Genomic DNA, 14,632 nt, shown 5'->3' on the forward strand with positions numbered 1-14,632 from the left:
GGCTCATGCCATTTGTACAACATGGATGAGAATGAAAGGGATCATGCTTAGTGAAATAAGCCAGAAAGAAAAATAAAACTATTGATAGTTTCACTCATAGCAAGAATGTAAGGTGTCAGGAAAAAAATAAAGTAATTGTATTAAAGTAAAAACTAAAATAAACAAGCAGCTATAAACCAGAGACCTTCTTGAGGGGGTGGGGAGAAGAGAATAAGATCAAAACAGGGCTGGAAAAGAAGAAAACAAATTCTGATTTAAGTTAAAGACTTCTAAGCACCATCAGATTCCTCCACTCTGAATGTACCTGCTATGTTCTGTAATAGTACTCTGTAATGGCCACTAAAGTTGTCCCCAAATATCTCCAGCTCCATTCCTTCTAGGACTGTGTTTTGATTTATGTGAGGTAGTCTTGTATTTGGGAATGGATATGTGAGCAGATCCCTGCTGAACAATCACAGACGCTAACATAATCAAAAAATAAATCTTTGCTATCTTAAGTCACAGAGACACTTGGACTGGGGGGCTGCTCAGCTTATCCTAGCCTCACCCCAGACAGACAGGACAAACTCAGGGTCTAGTTAGATAATCCATTCAACACACTCTTCTTCTTGTTCCTATGGCCTCATGTGTTCCCTTCTATAAGCTAGCTATATTTGTTTTACCTCTGAATTCTAAAACTTTAGATTTGCATATTATTAGCACACTCACCTGTGACATCTATGTGTACAGTTGCCTCAGCTGGAAATCTTGCCCACAGATCACCTACTCTTTTCCTAGCTAAACCCTCATTTTAAAAGTCAGTTCTTCTTAAGAAACCTTTCACTGAGCCCCTGAACAGTCTGCAGCACCCTCTTACCTACCACTGCAATAGAAAGATTTCTAATCTCATCTACACTGTGCCATTAACAAATGTCTCCTTGCAAGGCAATTAGAGACATAATTGTGTCTTACTTGAAAGGTGGAATGGTCACTTCTTTTGGCAGGAAAAAAAAAATAACCAAAAAAGAATGCTGACAATGGTGCATTTTGCAAAGTCTGAGTTAATTCAATCCAGAGTGCCACATAAGGAGTCCAGTAGAAAAGTCCAGGTAGCTTGACATTACCACTCTGGTCAGCTGCATGTCCCCCAGTGATATGTATCCCAGATAGGCCCCATTGCCAGTGGACCTGCTCCTGACCTCCTGGAGAGAACACAATTGCTTCTAATAACAATTTACACAGGCATCAAAGTACAAGTCTATATCAAGGGCAGAAAGCTGCTAAAGGCAATCACATTTGAAAGATGTTACCTATTACTGGGCCACAATAAAGAAATCTTTTTAAATTATTATGCAGAACAGTTAAAACCCTATTGAACATTCCTGAATAGGATCTTGATTTAACTTTGAACAGAGAAAACCCATTGAAATGTTTGATTCAAACAAGGGATCCCTTTACTTTAAAGGTGAATTTAAGCAATGCAGAGAGATTACATTGATTTTCACAGACCTTTTTTTCTCTTTTTAAATGATTTTTTTTTCTCAGTCAAACTTTGAAATGTTGACAAACTTCAAATCTTAATCCTAGACTGTACCACTCACTAATGTGATCCAAATTCAGGGACATGTGTTTAATAGATACCTTGTCACTCCTGTATTATCTCGCCTTCCCATTTAAATGTTTAAGTATGGACATATCTTCAAATCAAAATCATGAATTCAGAATCCAATTTCTTTCTTTGTTGTTATTTGCATAAAGATAAATTGCCCCAATGTTCCATTGACACAAGTCAACTATTTGTACGCAATAACTTGGGTCTAAGGCTTTTTTATTTGGAAGTTGTACTTTTAGGAAATATCAAAAATTATGAATATAAAAATGACATAAAGTATAGTATATATTTGCAAATGTGATGAAGCTGAATTCCACAAACATCATCCACAAATGCTGGGTGTTATCAGGGTACATCAGATACAGCTGTACTCAAATATTTTTGAATACAAAAGAGGGCTTTGGGCTCAGACATAAAGATTATAATGCTTATAAAAATTATAAAACAGGGGCCCTCCCTGGTGGCACAGCGGGTTAAAGCACAGCACTAAGAAGCTAAAGCCGCTTCCGCATGAGTTCGATCCCCGCCTACCCCGGAGGTGACCACATGGCGAGGCAGACCCCTCCTGACCCGCCCGCTGCTCCCCTCAGCAGTGGACTTCGTCCATCTGCCTGTTCTGCTCCCCGCTCTGTCTCTGGTGAATCTTCTCACCACTCTGCACCTCTGGCCTGTACCCCAGCTCTGTATGCAAATAAGGAAGCCAGAATGTTCCCTGCATAGCTGGCCAGGAAGTTAGTGCACTTCCCCTGGCAGCCGTCAAGGAAAGTAAACCATGACCTCTGTATCTACCAGCCCTGTGGAGCTAGGGCTCTTAATTTTTGCTTCTTTTCCCAATCTTGAAGCAACCCGAAAAAGCCACTGTGCACCCCAACCGGTGTGCCCTGGTCCCGTCGCCTACCTACAGCTCTCTGTGCGCACTGCCCCCAGTGGGGCATTCCTGAAATGGGCATCTCCTTTCCTGCTGTAAACCTGTCCACATCCTGCCTGTATTTGAGGTCTCTGCCCAATACAAAACAGTGCTAGAAGTTTTCTGACTATAAATGTCACTGGGTGTAAGGATTTCTCAACACAATCAAGACATTTTTACACAGCACTTGGTAGCCTGCATCCTATCCCAATTCTGATAACTATCTACACAGATACAAATGGATCATAATATCTCAATGACTGATTTCCCTGGTTATAGCAGTCTGTAATTACATACCCCATACATTGTATCATTTGAGTTTTCTTTATTTTTATAGTATTATTAGAGGTTTTCTCCCCGAAAACATAGGCACTCTAATAGAAAGCACTATTAATGGTAGAGACATTTTCTTAAGAGCATCATTTCAGGTCTCAAATACTATAAATGGATAAATTACTGAGAAAATATGTAAATAATCACCAGAATATACTTAATTTCATATTTGGGAGGAAAATAAGAGAGAATACAACGGTGACACGGTGACAATACGTGAAGATACCCTGAACACAAAAATAACCTCCCACAAATTCAGGTATTCCATATAATTCCAAGCAGAGTCAGAAACAAGAGCTGCAGCCTAAACACACCCTAGTGATAATGCAGACCAGCAGAGGAACAGCAACACTGAGAACGCAGTCAGTGAGAACTATCCAGAAAAAGCGAATTGTCTTTAAAGTGGCTATAAGCAGACCAAATGCTATCTTCTGACAGCAGTTGAAATCAGAAGTCAGGAGAGTGGATTCTTTGCTGGGCTGTGAGGTAAAGATATTAATCTAGAAATCTATAAGAAGAAACATAGTTTCAGAAAAGAAACAAGTGTTTGCCATTGGCAGAATCTCATAAAAGAGATATAATATTAGCCGAACACTTGAGCTGCAAAACAGATTAAGACGGGTCTTAATCTATATAGTTCAGGCTGCTACAATAGCCTGTTATAAACTGGGTCACTTAAACAATATTTATTTCTCACAGTTCTGGAGACTGGAAAGCCCAAGGTCAAGATACCAGTGGATCGGGGTCTGATGAAAACCCACTTCCTAGTGGTTTAGAAACATCTGCTCTCAACCCTTGGTGTTACAGACAAGAGTACTGTGGGGGCTCTTTATAAGGGTATTTATCCCATGTATGAAGTAATACCTTCATGACCTAAACACTTCCCAATACCTATTCTTACTGGTGGCTACAATTTCAACATGAATTCACATATAGATATATATATATAGATAGATATAGATATACATATATCTATCTATCTATCTATCTATCTATATATATATATATATGAAGAAAACACATAAGCAAATGAAAAGGGGCTCCTCATTATATGTCACCAAAGAAATGCAAACAAAAACAAAGAGACACCAATACATGGCTTCTAATGGGACCAAAACCTGGCACACTGACATCACTAAGTGCTGCAGAGGACGGAGAGTAACAGGAACCCTCCTTCTTTGCTGGTGGGACAGCAAAATGATAGAAACACTTTGCAAGACAAATGTGTATTTCTTTATAAATTAACAGTCTCACCATTTGGTCCAACATGATAGTCCTTGGCATTTACCCACAGAAGCAAAAAAATGTATGCCCATACACAAACCTGCATGTGGATGTTTAGGTGAACATTTTTCACAATTGTCAAGGCATGGGAACAACCAGTATCTCCTTCAGTAGGTGAGAGGATGAATAAACTATGGTATGTTCTTATCATAGAATAACATGCAACATTAAAAAATGCTGTCATAAAAAAAACAAGGGGAAAAAGTGAAATGAACCAATCTCAAAAGACTATACACTATATAATTTCTATTAGATGGAAATAGTAAAAGAGATTGCCAGAGGCCCAAGAGGGAGGAGGGAGGAGTAAGAGGAACACAGTGTTTCTAGGTAAATGAAGCTCTGTGGCACTGTAATGGTGCATACATGCAGTTATACTTTGTATGGTTTAGAAAACCTATCCCATTTAGAAATAGAACATGAAAAAGGCCAATAGTGAAGTCTAATGTTAACTCTGGATCTGGGTGATGATAGTGTGTGATGGAGGCTTACCAGTTACAGCAACTGCGCCACTAATGGGGTGCTCTGCATGGGTGGGAGCGTGGGTTACATGGGAACCTTAATTTTGCTTAATTTGGATGTGAACCTAAAACTTCTCTAACATATAAAACTGTGAACAAAGCTTAGGGTATAAACAGTCTAAAAAACAAAAACAGCAAGTCTGAACTAATGAACAGCCATAAAATGTATAGTTAATAACAAAAGTCCCTCTTTTCATTTACAGAGACCACTGCAGAATGTCGAAAATATAAAAGATCAAAACAGACTAAAAATAAATCCAGAATTAACATCCTAGTTTATTCTAAACGACAGTGTGACCAAGAAAAATACCAACTCCAATCACACCCCATCCTCTAAAAACACATAGTTTGGGAAGAGTAAAATCCATACGTAAGGACGCTATCTTAATACATGCTTCCATTTCACATTCAAGTTAAAATGTCTGCTGCAATGAATCACAGATTTGAATGTCTGTGCTATCATTTTTGATGGCCATTCATAGTATCCTTTGTTCTATAATTAACTTTGAAGCTTACAAATTGCATTGTTGGCCCTCCCTGGTGGCGCAGCGGGTTAAAGCACAGCACTGAGAAACTAAAGCCGCTTCCGCATGAGTTCGATTCCCGCCTGCCCAGGAGGTGACCACATGGCGTGGCAGACCTCTCCTGACCCGCCCGCTGCTCCCCTCAGCAGTGTACTTCGTCGATCTGCCTGTTCTGCTCCCCACTCTGTCTCTGGTGAATCCTCTCACCACCCTTGCACCTCTGGCCTGTACCCCAGCTCTGTATGCAAATAAATAAATCTTTAAAAAAAAAAAATTGCATTGTTTATCCCAAGCTTATTGTTTCATTTGCCTCTAATTTATTTTTATTAATTAAAATATCACTTTATTTACTTATTTAATATTATACTGTTTCAAGTTGAATTTGAGAATAGGTTTTCATAGAATTATTTTAATCATATGCAGTCCAGTTTTTCTATGAAGACAATCACACTTTATACTTTGTTTTCTTTCTTTAAAAAAAAGTCATAAAACCTAAGCCCTACTTTTTTCCTTTAAATTCTCATTTTTTAAAAGTAACATTAGCCTTTTTATTTCTTAAGCTTTAGCCATATGCCATTAATTCTCATTGAGGCCAGTTTTTAGCCAGGATCAGATTAAAGTATTGATTTTAGATGTTATCTTATTATCTTGCCAGATGGCATGAGAGTAGAATCTCATCTTGGGAACTTAGAAACTGAAATACCCTATTTTTCAGAAAGAGACGGTTTTTGCATGAAGATACTCTTTATAGATATTTAATTTCTAATAGTATATGAACATAAAAAGCTAAATGATGCTTAACCCACTGAAAATAAAGCATTTAAACACATAAGTTTGAAGTGACATCACTGTTCCTCAGAAGCTGAAAGCCATAAGTGATACCATTTACAGAGAGGACAACAGTAAATTACATTGCCAGTTTATTTAGCTTGATATCCCTTTGGTGACTTTTAAAAAACATTTACTTAAGTACACAGAAAATTAAGAGACAAGTATGACCCAGATTAGGACAGAATTTATACAGACTTGTCATTTAGTCATGAATTAAAAAAAGTTGATCATCAGTATAAAACAGAAGAAGCACACTACCCTTGTGACAGAAGTGTGGCCTTCCTGGGGGTGCAGCAGATTAACGCACCACACTGGGCAGCGAGCCTCTGCCACTTTAGTGCAAGTTTGACCCCAGGCCAGGGAGCTGACCAGCATAACGTTGCAGATCTCTTCTGACCTTTCTGCCACCCCCTCAGCAGTGTACCTTGACACTGTACCTGTTTTGCTCCACACTCTTGTCTCTAGTAAAGCATCTCACCACCCCTGCACCTCTGGCCAGCACCCCTGTTCTGTATGTGTAGATAAACAAATTAAAAAAACAGAAAAACAACTTTCTCCTTTGTCTCCTTTGTGGCTTCACATTCAAAGATTTACTGGATCAAATGTTAATACTGACTACAAATGGGGCTCTTTCTTTAAAGGAGAATATCATTATTTATTTTCAGATTCAAACGACAAAGAGTAGAAAGAAAGGGTAATTTGTAATCTATGTTTGAGTTCTTGGAAGGCTTATGTCCCAAAGTAAAATGATAAGGATAGTTAGTGCATGTTTGGGAATGGCTATTTTAAAAAGCTCAAACTATCAGAAATTAAGAAAATCCATTTTTTTGTAAAGCAGATGCTCTCTAATAATTGACAATCGCCCAGAAAGTGCTTACCAGGTGCCAGGGCTGCCAACTATTTAATTGAATTAACACATTTACTACTCACAGCAAATTTGTGAATGAGGCACAGTTGCTATTACTGGTTTACAGATTTGCAAGCTTAAGTAGAAGTTGCATAACTTACCCAAGGTCTTACAGTTTGCATGGGAAGGGGAATCGATAGTTTGCTTTCTTACAATTTCCTCTGTTTTCCAAAGTGCACTCATCTAGGGAGCTCTGGCTCATGGTTTAAACCACAGGTATTTGTCACTCCTTCAGGTCAGAGTCTCATGTAATTGATTCCACTTTTTTTTTTTTTTAGTAAGTTTACCACAGCTTTAATTAAATCAGTCTTTGTATAATTAAATAAGCCTTTGCGTAATTAAATAATTTAAAAAATATTTTCAAGACTAGACACTTTTTGTTGGAAACAGACTTTATCACATAATTTCATTAATTTCATAATTCAGTGTTTGGTACACTGTATACCTGAAAATTATTTGCTGAAGAAATGCAAAAATCACAAAAGAATAAGATAAAAATTGGTAAGGTGGGCCCTCCCTGGTGGCACAGCGGTATAAAGCACAGCACTAAGAAGCTAACACCACTTGGGCATGAGTTCGATCCCTGCTGCCCCGGAGGTGACCACATGGCGTGGCAGACCTCTCCTGATCCTCCCGCTGCTCCCCTCAGCAGTGTACTTTGTGGATTGGACTGTTTTGCTCCCTGCTCTGTCTCTGGTGAATCCTCTCACTGCCCCTGCACCTCTCTCCTGTACCTAGCTCTGTATGCATAAATAAATAAATCTTTAGAAGAAATTGGTAAGGAACTGATAAGTGGTAGCATCTGGTATTTGCTCTGAGTTCTACATTGTTTTCACAATTTTGTAAGACAGGTACCACTGTTCTTCCCATAATGCACCAGAGCCACCAGGGGAAGTGCAGAGAATCTGACCACAGAAATGGCCTCTTTATTAATAATGCTGTACTGTCTCGGAGACATGTGGCTCCTTCAAAGAAAATTAGAGGAGAATGCAAGATCGCCCCTGCTTTGTATGCAGATGAGAGTTGGATTTTATCCTCCTCCTAATGCCAAACACTAGGTAGATGGAGAAGCATTATTCAACTAGCATTTTGGTATTGTATTATTTTGGTAAATATTTTGTGGCAAAAACAATGAAGAAATTAGGAGTCTGCACTATGACTGTGAGCATGACCTTTTGAATATAAAAACACTGATATCAAGATTGGCAATTCATAATGTTTAGGATAATATTTGTGACAAGAAAGATCAGCAGCTAACAAGTGACTGGCTTGAGCCATTAGACACATGTCAGATACCTTTACTGTGATTTTGAAGAAGGCAGGTGGTGCTTGTCCAGGGTCAAAATGAGCTGAGGGCTGGAGGTGTTGTGTTCGTACAGGTTGTGAAATGTGCATATAGATAGTTGGGCATGGAACAAAACACGGAGGTGTTTCTGAATTGGAAATAGGGTTTATGAGTCCTCAGCTGAATTGAAAAAGTAAAATAATCCTATTCAAGGTTAGTCTGCAGAGAGATAAGCAGAACTGAAGTATCCTAGGTCAAGTACCCAACATAAAATGAAAATATGTAAAAAACACAGAACAAAAGCAGGTTTGTCAAAATAGTAGATTGAATATAATCAAATCAGAGAAATGTTCAAAAAAGAAAAGGAGGTAAGACCTGCTCTGCACAGCAGAGGGAAAGGAGTCGTTCAAGGAAAAGGACGTTATAATGAAAATAAAGTGACAGCAGCCACCAGCCAATAATTGAGTCACAGGGAAGTGCTTGAGTCACATTTAGACATTTGAGATCACATAGTTGTGTGCATTTGAAAAGAAGAGTGATTCACATTTTATTTTGTGTATTTATTAAAAGCTCTAATGTACATGTAACTTTTTAAATTAAAAATAAGAGGTCAAGAAATGTTCACAAAAGATTACTTGGACTTGGAAGTAAGAGCAACTTTTCATTAACTTTGGTAATTTGATTTTATTTTTAAGGTAAAAATATAGGCCATTTTATTAGGAACAAATAGAAACTTACATATGTCAAAAGAGCATAGATGTGAACTGAATAAAAATGCAAGTGTTATTTTAAACTGAGAGAAACAATTTAATTTTTTCTTTATTTAAAATCTGAGCAACACTAGTGATGGCAATTTCAATGCTTTAATTAGGAACAGAGGACAAAACGCAGTGGGTGGATGGATTGAGAGGAAAGTAAGGATGGGAGCTCACTAGTGGAGATTATGTTCAAGAAGTTAAGACATAAAGTGTGGGGAAAAAGCAAGAAGTTGAATACAACATTTCTTAAAATTGGTGAGATATTTTGACCTTGAAAGCATGATATAAATTACAAATAATTTATTGTGGAAATTTTCCATAATTAGATTTATTATTCTGATTACTTAGTTGTTGGGGAAAGTATTTTCTTTAGGAGGAGGAAATTTCCTTTTACTATTTGTACAAAACTTCTATTCTCTGCAAAAAGTGAGAATCGATGTGTTTTACTTGAAACAGTAAAATAAACTAATGGCTACTACTTAATTTCCATAGATTTGGCGCTGGCAAGAAATAAAAATTTTCCCTCCCACCAACTTAGTTTCTGTGATTAAGGGCCTACAGTTGAAATTTTTGGGCAAAATTCAAAAGGAATACTAATGGGAAAAAAGATAAAACTTATTCACATGCATGTGATATACAAAGAAGCATTTTTCTGGATACTTAGATGTCAGCTTTTTTATTACATTAATACAAAAGGGGTTCAGACTTCATGAGAAATAAAGTGGTGAGAACCAAGTGGACAAGTGGGGTGTGAGGGAAAGTGAAGGTATGAACGTTCTATGTTTAGTTTCTCTTACACTACAGAGCCAACTCTGTGCTAGCTGAGAACCTCCTGAGAAGGTGCTCAGACAGCTGTTTGCAGGAGGCTTTGTTTCAGTTAGCTAAAGGCATTTCGGTGAGGGATTTTTTGTTTGTTTGTTTGTTTTGTTTTGTTTTATTTTGGTGCTGTTTTTGTCAGATGTTTTCATGTTAAATCCATCTTCATGTCACATTGGTAGGTCCAAGTGGATCCTATTACTGAGATTAGTACGTGTGTATGTGGGGGTTGGGGGCTAAGAATAATTATACTCAGTTTACAAGGAAGCAATTTTGATCTCACTCACTCAAGACAATATGTCAGTAAACATAAGTGAAAGTCCCCTTCTAGCTACAATTATATTACTTCTTTTTGTTTATAGCCAAGCTTTCAAAAAATATATATATTATTTTTTCTCATCTTTGCTGGGCAGTGAACTCTCTTATTACCAGTGTAGTGACCCTAGTCATTGACGGGGCCTTTTCCCAGTTCCCATCTTTTGTAACATCTTTCCATTTCCTCCTCTTTAAAGGTTGCTCCCTTTCTCCATCTTTACACATTCATGAAGACTTCCCAAATTAACTGTTGGAATTTCTGTTGGGAAACTATTTTAAGTTATAGACAGAAATATTTATGCAAGATATTATTTGTTTACTTTGGGGAATAAAATGTTATGAAATAAGCAGAGAGCGATAGTAAAGAAATTTCAACCACCCACCAAGACTTCTTTCTTTGGGTGGTTTTGTCTTCCAGAATTTGCCACAAACAAGAGCATTGACTCAGAGTTCTCTGTTTCTGAAGTCCCGATTTTGTAGATTGTGGAGAGCAGTTTTGTCTTAAGCACAAAGTTCATATTTTCTACTTAAATATGGCTCTACTATATTGATTATGGAGGAAATTATAACAGTTGAGAGGCAAAACCACTCACATCCTCACATTCTTTAGTGTTTCCTTTCCCAGAATGTGAAATACATTGGAAATTAGGTCTCAGTAAATGCCAAGTTTTTTGTTTTGTTTTGTTTTGTTTTTAAAGATTTGTTTATTTATGCATACAGAACTGGGGTACAGGCCAGAGATGCGGAGCAGCGGGCAGATCAGGAGAGGTCTGCCGCCATGTGGTCACCTCCGGGGCAGGTGGGGATCGAATTCATGTGGAAGTGGCTTAAGCTTCTCAGTGCTGTGCTTTAACCCGCTGCGCCACCAGGGAGGGCCCCAAAACGCCATGTTTTAATCTAAATACAACACAGTAAGCAAGATGATTAGACATATTCAAGCCTTCCTCTCATCCATTATCTTCCTAGAACGAATACTGGGTCTGCAAAGGGAACTTTCTGATCTAGGTGACAAGAGGTAATAGTTATACTAACAAACATACAACACCAGTTTGATTTAAGAAATAGCAAAGAGTTTGAGTTGACAACCTAGTTTCAAGTCCTCCCTGTATTAGCTGTTTTACTTGGCTGTCCTTATCCATTGTCAGAGCAGCCATTTTGATACATGTAGAGTAAGGGTAACAGAGCCCAGGTAGACTGCCTTCAACAGATGGTTGTGAGGATTCAGTGTAGCTTACAGTGTTCAGGCTGGGCTGTGGTAACAAACTGCCTCCAATGAATAGCTTTAAAAACAAGCTCCTTGCCGCACAGCGCTGGAGCCTGGTGTTCAAGATTAGCATGTTTACAGGTCTGGTTCCTCTGAGGCCCTGTGAAAAAATCTGCCCTATGCTCCTCTGGGGTTGCCCGGGCTTGGTGGGCGAGACAGACCTTCTTACTGTCTTCTGTGTATTATGCCTTTGTACAAACTTCCCCCTTTTAGAAGGATCTGAAACATGCTGGATTACCGGCCAACCCTACTCCAGTATGACTTCATCTTAATTTAAGTAACCCCACCCTCAAGGACTCTACTTTAAATACTATCAACAGCTATTGGCGGTTAGGACTTCTCATACGAATTTCAGAAGGACATAATTCAGCCCAGAACACCACCATATCTAAACCAGCCTTAGAGTTTTGAGTTTGCTTGTAGTATTTGTTATATTGACTCAGTAACAAGATGCCTGACTCACTGCCTAGTAAGCACACCTGAGCTTTATGCAGTCCATCACTTGCAAATATCTCCACACATAAGAAATACCTGAAACAGCTTTCCTCAACAAATAATTCTTAGCTAAACTTCCTCCTTTTTTAGGTCATTCATTATAGCACCCTTTCCTATTTCCACTAAAAATACTTTCAGTTAAAAGATTGTTCTCTGTAAGTCTATTTCTGCAACAAAATTTAAAAGTCAGGATCTTTCAAAACATTTATGAAAGATATTTACATGCCTTCAAAAAGTCATTAATAGAAAAATATAAGCAAGTAAAAGCATTTCCTATTTAAATTTCAAGATTGTAAGGGAATGGGACTAATTAAAGCTTTCAACATTTTATAAAACTTCAGAGAGAAACAAATGTTTTTAAAAAATCAGAGGTACTTATGTTACAATGCTAATAAATTTGTCTTGTAAAATAAAAATGTAGATATTAACATAGCTTCAATATACTGATAAAATAAGACAATTCCAATAGCTCTATTTCATACTTACGAAGCCAAAAATAAATATCTAGAAAGTGTTACATATTTTTAAGCCAGATTCAGTCAATATATTGTGGAATAAACCATTCTCTCTATTGGCATGTGTTAATAGATTATCCTAACATCAATTGTATAATTCTGAAATACATTCAGCTCTCCCTACAAAGTGTGGGCATCTCAAGTTGATATGTATGTCGGTATGTATGTGTGCGCACACACACACATATCAGGCTATATATAGCTGTGTGTATATCCATATAAAGTTCAGTTTAGATTAGGGAACAAGGTTTGTGTTCAATTTAGAACTCCCTGAACCCTTCTTATTATATGTTCTTGTAGAATTGAGCACGCTCTGATACACATGTTCTTGTAGAATTGAACACATTCTGATATAAAGGTAGTAATAGAGCAAGTAGGTATTATATAGCACAGCTCCTCAAGGTAAACATGGATGGGTAATTTAATTTCCAAGGTGACAAATTATCTTATCATGAGTGAGCAGGCTATTTCTTTCTTGAAATAAGCTAAGTAGTTCAGGACAGCTGTAACTAGATGAAATCATTATCCTTTTAAAGACATAAGTGTTGAATAAAGTTAATTTTCTCTGCTCTAGTGTCTTGGTAGAAAATAGCTTAAGAAAAGAATGCTGCCTTGAGGTGATGTTAAGCTGTTTAAACTTTTCAGTAAGAGAATAAAGTAATATCACTTTAGAAAAAATGATATATATATATGCAACACATATTCTAATGCATTAGACTATAATAAACTGTTAAAAAGACAAATGTCTTTACCCCCGCACTGTTCTATAGGATAAGCACGTCAAATTACTTATTTATACCTCAGATTTTTATGATAATCTAAAAATCAAATAGATTGATTTAAAGCTAAACCTTTAACTATCTGCTGACCATGGCCTAGATCATCAAGTGTTAATTTGCATTTGTATTTCTTTTCTTTAGTTCAGAATGGTACCAACAAGGTTCTTCTGATCATTACATCTTCCTATTTTTCTCTTCTAACATAAGCTTACAATTCTGCCTAGATTTTAATACCCTAATACTGGTGGATCATCTCTAGAATAATTTTAATTTTACATTCCTTAAAGCTCCTTAACTTATTTTGTGAAGGTTAAACGACCTTAATTTATTTTGTTTCATGATTCTAAAATATAAAATTTCCAGATTTTAAGTTTTATTACCATCTGAGAGAAATGAATAAACCGGGTTAGGCCATTCCTGGGGCTTTGCAAAGGTCTTCACATCACATTTTTGCTGACATAACAAGAATGGAAGTGTCTGGCTGCCTTTACCCAGAGCATTTCTCGTGGTTGTGTGTCCAGGGAGTGTGCCTGAGCAGTGAGGCAAGGCCTCACCTTCCCCATCCCTGATGCAGGCAGGCTCCCTCCACTTACAGTGCAAACTCCTGCTTCTCCTTGCATCACAGATAACTTTTGATTCACCTTTGCAGAAACAGGGGAAGGTATGCCTGTCGGGCCACGGGGGTCCAGCACTACTGCTCCTGGGGCTGATAAAGTCCGTCGTCTGGGACCCAGGAGCTACTCATCTTATGGTTTGAGAAATAGCAGCAAGCTAGCTTATTAGCTTGTAACTAGGATGGCGCCTTGGCCCGTATGCAGGTCATTAGGGTACTGCCTTCCTATTATTTCCCCACTTTTTAGTAGGTGGGTTAATACTCTGTTTCTTTGTCAACACTGAGAGACACTCTTTTCTTACTTCGGCCCACCTATTGTCAGCAGGTATAGAGACATGCCACAATACGAACCACCACACATCATACTTCTACTACACAAGCCACATAAAGCAGAAGGCAGAGAGTGATTTTAATCATTTAGCCAAAGGAATTTGAAATGTTTATAATGACCATCATAATAGGAAGTATTGACTATATTGCACAGTTTGGACAACTTACAAATATGGAAACAAATGAAATACAATATAGAATATCTTGTGAGTAATGAAGGCTTATAAAATAAATTCAAAGAGCAAAATGGTGTTCCTTATAAATTTGTATAAACATCTTCACAATTACCCATTATACAACTGAATTAATAACCCTGACATGAATCTGAAAACTATTGTAAATGTATTTTGTATTCAGAAACTTTGAACTCTTAGTTAAAATGAATCAGTTCTTCACATTTTGGCCTTTACCTAATTCCACAGGAATTCCTTTAGGTGTGAGTTTATTTCTTTGAGATATTTTAACTATCACCTTCACCTCACCTAAACCTGCCACATGTTGTATATGAGGAAAGAGCATACATATGAAATATGTTTTCTTCAGAGACTGCAGAATTGAAATTTCTAA

The sequence above is a fragment of the Condylura cristata genome, unplaced genomic scaffold (assembly GCF_000260355.1).
Source record: "Condylura cristata isolate star-nosed mole 26May11 unplaced genomic scaffold, ConCri1.0 scaffold00018, whole genome shotgun sequence".
NCBI lineage: Eukaryota > Metazoa > Chordata > Mammalia > Eulipotyphla > Talpidae > Condylura > Condylura cristata.